Below are 6,886 nucleotides of genomic sequence, written 5' to 3'. Positions count from 1 at the left end.
TTGGTCCAGTTAGAAAGCATGCAAAATGCTTTTGGACAACAAACTATTACAGGAACATACCAAAAATCATAAATCTATGGCCCCTCAGAAGTTGCCTGACCCACACAGTCTGGACTATGTTACTGCGCCATGAAAGGGGACTCCCACTCCATATGAAGAAAGTCAACACACAGAGATGCATTTGCTTGGTGCAGGTGATCCAGATCAGACAGTCCTCAATTTTAATTCTCTAGGACCATGAGGATGGAAACACAGTTACTCAGGGTGCTTCACATAGACCAGAGATGAATAGATGTCTATGACATCTCCTAGACATGATACGCTACTTTGTTCTCTACTATTCATAAATCTATCTGGGACTACTTTTACTTCTCACCACCTGAATGAGTGAACCGTAATTTATAGTAAGCAGCTTGTGGGCTGTGTTCTGCAGCTGCAAAAATTACAGAAGTGGGGGCATGTGACATGAGAACACATTCCCCGCATGTACATGGCAGAAATCCTACAAAACTCTTTGAGAAGATAGGAATAAATGATTATGTTTCTGTAACCAATAAGTGCTGTCGTAGCAAAAATGGGGAGTCCCTTCTCCCTGAAATCACTATGAATCAGAAGAAAACTATATACATTTTGAGCTAAAACACATGATCAGAGTCACCCCACAGATGTTGACTAAACCCATGTTTACAAAGCAAAATCACCATTTCCCTGGTGGGAGAAGATTATTAGTTTTTAGGAAACAATCTATGGACTGTTATTTAATTCAGCAAATGCTGGTAAATTCCCATGTGTAAATAAACATCCTTCTTTGGAGGAATTTTTCTTGGGGAAATTCTGGCACTGCTAATACAGGGCAAATTTCCTCTCAACTTGGAAAGCTAGCTTGAATTTCTGGCCACTCATATAGCCTCTCATTTTATTCCCCATGCACAGAATTTGCTCTACGCAAAGGAAATGCCTTTCCTCTGCTTTTGAAAGTCTAGGAATGAATTCACTTCCTCATTGTCATTGAAAATGGCTGTGAGCTTTGAACAGACCCAAAATGTAGTTAACCTCCTAACATAAAACATACTGAAACCTATTCAATACTTAATGCTTTTGAGGTAAAACCCCAGTGAAACTGTTTGTCTGAGAGTGTGACAAATGAGATTAAATCCCACACCTACACTAGCTATTCTAAAACAGAATTTGCAGTAATCACTGGGGGTACGAGACCCCTTATACAATTCTATTCTCTTTGACAAAATCAAAACAGTCTCTTCCAGGAAGAGATGCTGTGCATCTAGCAGCAGTTATGGGGCTGACACAGAACCTACAGCTGAAGCTCCCTGGCCTGTGTTATTGAGGAGGTCAGACTAGACAATTATGAACATAAAAAGATGGTCAGAAGTATTCACCATGTCCTGTAGAAATTTATATTTCTTGGCTATTTCTCCACATTTTCGTGAACTGGGGGAAATGACAGAAATTACACAGGGAAAATATTGACAAGCTTCACGCTCTATTATTTGTGACTAAAGATTACCTTCACACGGTCACTTTTTATTCACTTAGCAGTCCCCACATAATTCCATTGCTAAGAGTTCCTGAGAAGAGGTATTTCCATCTTGAGAGAAAATGGTGTCAGCAGTTCTCACATATTAGCAAGGAATGATACAGAGTCACTTATTCACATATTCACCAAACACATGGAAATTAACCACAACTTAAAATAGCTCTACTGATTTTAAAGAGTGTAAGGTTGGCTTAATAAATGGAAATATACAGAAGAGAATACGTTATTGGAAATATCTAAAAGAAATGACAACAGGTTGCAGTGAATTTTTTACCATTCAGATAATACAACCTGCATGTATTTTGGGAGAAAATAAAAACTTTCAGTGAGACTAGAGATCACTGGGAAAGGAACACAGGATGCTAAAAGCCTGAAAGACTGGCAAGTCTGCTGAACTGCAGGCTGTTCTATCTAAGAAAGTTTGACTGACTGCATTATATGTTGAAATTGTTCGAGGAATAGAGGAGAGAGGAGTAAGGGCTTTAATTATGTGAGCAGGCGTTCACTAGCTGCATTCCCCGACCCTTCCCATCCACTCCCAGAGGTTATAACTCTGTAGTAAATGCTTACTTCATACCTAAAATTAGAATAGATGCTTATGTAATCTCATCAAAAGGGAATATAGAAAGGAAAACAATAGTAGTTCCCTCCAGACTTCAGATGAGGCATTGTCTTTAGCTATTTATCTGTTAGCAGTTGCTGACCCATGGATGCTGAAGTGCTGGCTGAAGCAAACAGCTCCAAAATCCAGACTCTGCTTTAGGGTCCCCTGCTGTGGTGTGCATTTAGGGAGCACAGCAGCTGTCCCAGCCTAAAGATCAATGTAAAAGCTAAAATGAGTGGGCTTGCACTACCTAAACCTGGCCATTATGCGCATTATGTGCATTAAGGCAGGTAGTTTGAGAAAGAGAAGACCATCTATGTGCAGAACCTATCCTTCTGCAGCATTATCTATGCAGTGCTTTATGCTTACAACCCTCAACCTAAATCAAAGACAATTTCAACAGTTGCAGTTCACAGTAAAGTGAAGTCTACTACACTTGGATGGTAACTTTCTTGAGGAAGGGACCACACTGTAAATATGCATGGTAAATAACCATGTGCCTAGGTGTTAAGGTACAGCAAACACAAACCAAGAAAAGACTCCTAAAGAATACATAGTCAAAATTAAACAGGCAAAATATGGAAAAGTGTGAGACAAGAAACATCCTTACACTTATCGTACAACTGAGAAACTGGGGTACCAGCATGCTAAGCCACAGCCTCAAATCCCACAGGAAAACTGTGGCAAAGTGAGGGCTGGAAAAGTATCAGGAACAACCTACCCTGTTTCTACGCTCTTTCCTAGGCATCTTCTCAACCACTGTGAGAAACAGGGCACTGAGCTCCATGGGCCTTTGATTTGGCTTACTACTGCTGTTCTTATTTTCTTCAATTTAGTCACAAACCCTGCCTGAGCCTGCTTCAAAGTCCACTGAAAGCACTTTGCTCTCCTAGGCAAAAATAATGTTGGTCTTCTGCTTATTTCTTGCTGGGGGCTTATTGGAATTCTCTGCATTGTACATTGCAGAGGGTTAGTAATGCTGGCCTGTGCTGCTGTCTCAAATGTAGCTATACATAGCTGTATGTCTCTGCAGTTCTCAGGAGCCCTGAGGCTCAATCCGGTATGTATAGATATCAGAGGAATGTGCGACAGATAAAAATCAAGTTATAATGATACTATTATTACCACTGCAACCTTTTCAGACATTTCACAGACTCTCGTAAAACAGCGCTGGAAAGGCACTCTGAGATTTCAGCTTGCCTGTCACCTCCACAGCAGGAGGTTAAGGCCAACCTTAAGTATGGTTAAGGCCATACTTAACCCTCTTCTAGCTAATACAACCTGTTCTTAAAAAAGTCCAAGTTTGCCTCCATAGGTTATTTATCACAATGTTTCTCCAGCCTTAATGGGAGAATATTATTAAACGGTTGGACTAGAGGATCTTCAAGGTCCTTTCCAACCTAGATGATTCTGTGATTATCCTTAATGTTTAACCTCCAGCTCAACAAAAGGGGCTAAGACAGCATTTGAACTTTCAACTTCTTTGGAACCCACTGCAATTCCAGCCCTTTACTTCTGACATTTCTATCAGAGATACTAAAAAAAAGAAGAAAATGAAAAAAAGAAGAAGGTAAAAAGCAGAAGAAAAGCAGAGGAAGCCTTGGCCCAGTGGCATAATTAAGAGCACCTACTCCCAGTACAGTCCTTTGCCACAGTACCCTGATAAAGGTCTTCCTGGGAATCCAGAGTTTCTCTTACTGTATTCAGTATAATAGAAAATTCACAAACCCAGTTCAGATCTTGCTATCTAAATGGCAGAGATGAGTTTGGGTATTTTTTTTTTTTTTTTACCATCACTACTTGATTCAGTAGTAAGCACTGGTTTTCTGTCTGATAGAGGTTTAAGGGATTTTCCTCCCGCTTTGTCCTCTGCACCAACAAGCTCTTCTCATCACTTCTCCACCAGGAAAAGAAGCAATGAAAGGGCTCCTGGAAGACAGAAGTGCTGAATTCCAGTGTGACCTCAAGCATTGCTATTGCAATAGAAGGGATTTCCCTTTTATGATCCTTTTCCTGCCTTCTAGATGAATCACACCTCTTACGGAATTATCTGATATTAAAAGACATGTAAAATGATTGAGCTATTAAAATCTCAATGTTACTATCCGTAAATATTATCATAGTCATCATCCTATGATTGCATATTATATGAGTACTGTTTTGACGATGAGTCTTTCCTTAATGCAACCTCTGAAACACTTGGTGACGGTGTTTTGAGCACTCCGAGTTCTTCATTTAGTTTAGTGAGCTTGAGCTCCTCTTTCCTGAACAGTAAAAAGAAGTGAAATAATTAAAATAATTTAGAGATACAGAGCTGAATGGGGCCTTGAGAGATTTATTCTTCTTCTCAAGTACAATAAAGAATTGTTATTGACTGACGTGCATGAAACGGATTACTTAAATACCCTCCAAAGATGGATATTCTGCAGCTTCCCTAGACAGTCTGCTCCAGGGTTATACAAACTTCACCACTTATAAGGGTGGGGTTTTTTTACCCTTATGCCTAACCAGAATCTAGGTAGCTGCAATTTCAAGTATTACTTATCCTGTCCTCAATGGCAAGGAGAACTTCCCCCTTCCCTCAAGAGATATAGATATCTATATATACATAAAAATATGTGTGTATATATATATATATAGGGGGGGTATGTATGTGTGTGCCTACACATCCACTTCAAAGAAGAAAATTTTCCTTGCCCCTATATATATATATGTTTATATTCTGTCAAATATAAACATTACATCATAAATAGTGGGATAAACTATGGGGTATAATTACAAGAAAAAGGAGCAAATCAGAAAAAAAGAATGAATATTCATGCATTCTACAATTATTGATGTTGCTGATGTTTTTAATGTATTCCTATATTGCCTAGGAAATCCAGTTGACAAGCCAGAACTTCATTTTGTGCTGTGCAAACTCAGATCAAATGAATTCCTGCCATCCTGCTCAGACCTGTATGATAAACATCAGCCTTAGCCACGTGCAATTGACTTTCAGTTTATCAAGGTGTAAATAGTAATCATGAATATTCAGATGTGTGTACCATTTAGAAAAACAAAAATAAGCTGTTGCTTTTTCAGGTTTTTCTGGGACTCACCATTTCCCTCACAGGCTCACAGCTAATAACTGCAGAACTATTAGTCTCCTTATTCAAACTTATTTTCTTTTCCTTCTTCTTGTAAGTGAAAACCAGAAGGGTCTAGGACCAGTTGTTTATCTATTTGGTGCAGTTCCATGTACAAAGCAGGGTGTAAGTCAGCTCGTTTTTCCCTACTTCCTACCTTAGCTCCTCATTCCCACTCCATGGTGAAACTCTCCATCACTTCAAATGCTCTCTGTAAAACCCTCAGAAGTGGCTGGGCTTCACATCACATGAGAGAAATGCTCTGAATGAAAACAAATATATATATATAGCTCTTTTCTAATCATGTCACTTCAGTAATCCAGTACCTCAGCCTACATGAAGGGACAGGAAAAAATGGCCAGGAGCGGGGAATGGCAAGGTGCTGAAGGAAATATACTCTGGGTAAATCACACCACGGATGCTGCCATAGTTATGCAAGGCCCAGTTCCCTCAGGCATCCAGCCCCTGGACCTGTCATCCCTCAGGCAACCAGTCCTTAAGAATGGAGACTTCCTACCCAACTACTACCTTCCAAGTAAGTAGAGAGGCTAGGGAAAGAAAAGGGGGGGAGGGGGGAAGAGCTGTACTAAAAAAAAAAAAAAAATCACTCACAAGAATCTTTAAAAGAAATCTCTGCAAGGAGAGGAGAAAAAAAAATGGAAGGGATTATTCTTTTTCCAGCCACATCCCTGACTTCTTTTTGAAGAAGGGCCAAGAAAGAAGGATGGCAGGCTGTGCAGAGCCAGTGACAGGCCTGTAAACCCTGGGAAAGAGCACGCTGCCACATAACCACAGCGTGTGACACCAGCGCACAGGCTGAGCCAGCTGCTGCTGCTGCTGGAGGCAAGGTGGGGGAGCTCGAGGCTGAACTCTTCCAAAATCCACCTGTTCCCTGAAGGACCCAAGATCTAAGACCTGGTCTCAAGGTGTGGAGCAACTCTAGCTTCTCATCGAGCCAGTGCGAGCGGTGGATGCTTGGGAACGGGCAGGAGCTCAGCATCTTTGAGGATAAAGTCTTTTAAGACTGCAGGAAACTTCATTGCACTGTATTTCATTTCTGGGTGCCTTCATGCTGCAAGGCCCTTTTTCCAGCATAAATCCCATCCATAAATCATATTTAGAGGCCTCAAGTGTTGTTTTTTATTCAGTGAGCTTTTCCATTGCACAGATTTTAGGATATTGTTTAAAGGTGTGAATTAATTGATTACAATCATCACATGTAAAGATTCCTACGAACTGCTAGGTATGGTCAAGTTTACAAACACACTCAGGCACTAAAATCTCCCTGATTTGATAACTTTAGTCCAAAATTCTGCCCCTTGCCTGCAATGACCTTGTTTTGCGAAGGGCTGGATTAAAGCACTTTAACATCTCCTGCCTAAAATGCCACCATATGGAGTTACGGGATTACATATAACTGTAACCTCCCCTGAAAGAAATGAAGTCACTTGTGGTTACTTACAATACAAAGCCAAAACTGTGAAGCAGATGCAAGCTACATGAGAAAAAAACAACTTGTCTGGGTTCGAAAACAGTCCAGAAGAGCAATAGCTTCTAAAGGGACGGGCTCCCTTGCCATCCCGTTGGGCTGTTAGCTGC

This window comes from Strix aluco, chromosome 3 (genome assembly GCF_031877795.1).
Source record: "Strix aluco isolate bStrAlu1 chromosome 3, bStrAlu1.hap1, whole genome shotgun sequence".
Taxonomy (NCBI): Eukaryota; Metazoa; Chordata; class Aves; order Strigiformes; family Strigidae; genus Strix; species Strix aluco.
Note: the sequence above shows the minus strand (reverse complement) of the source record.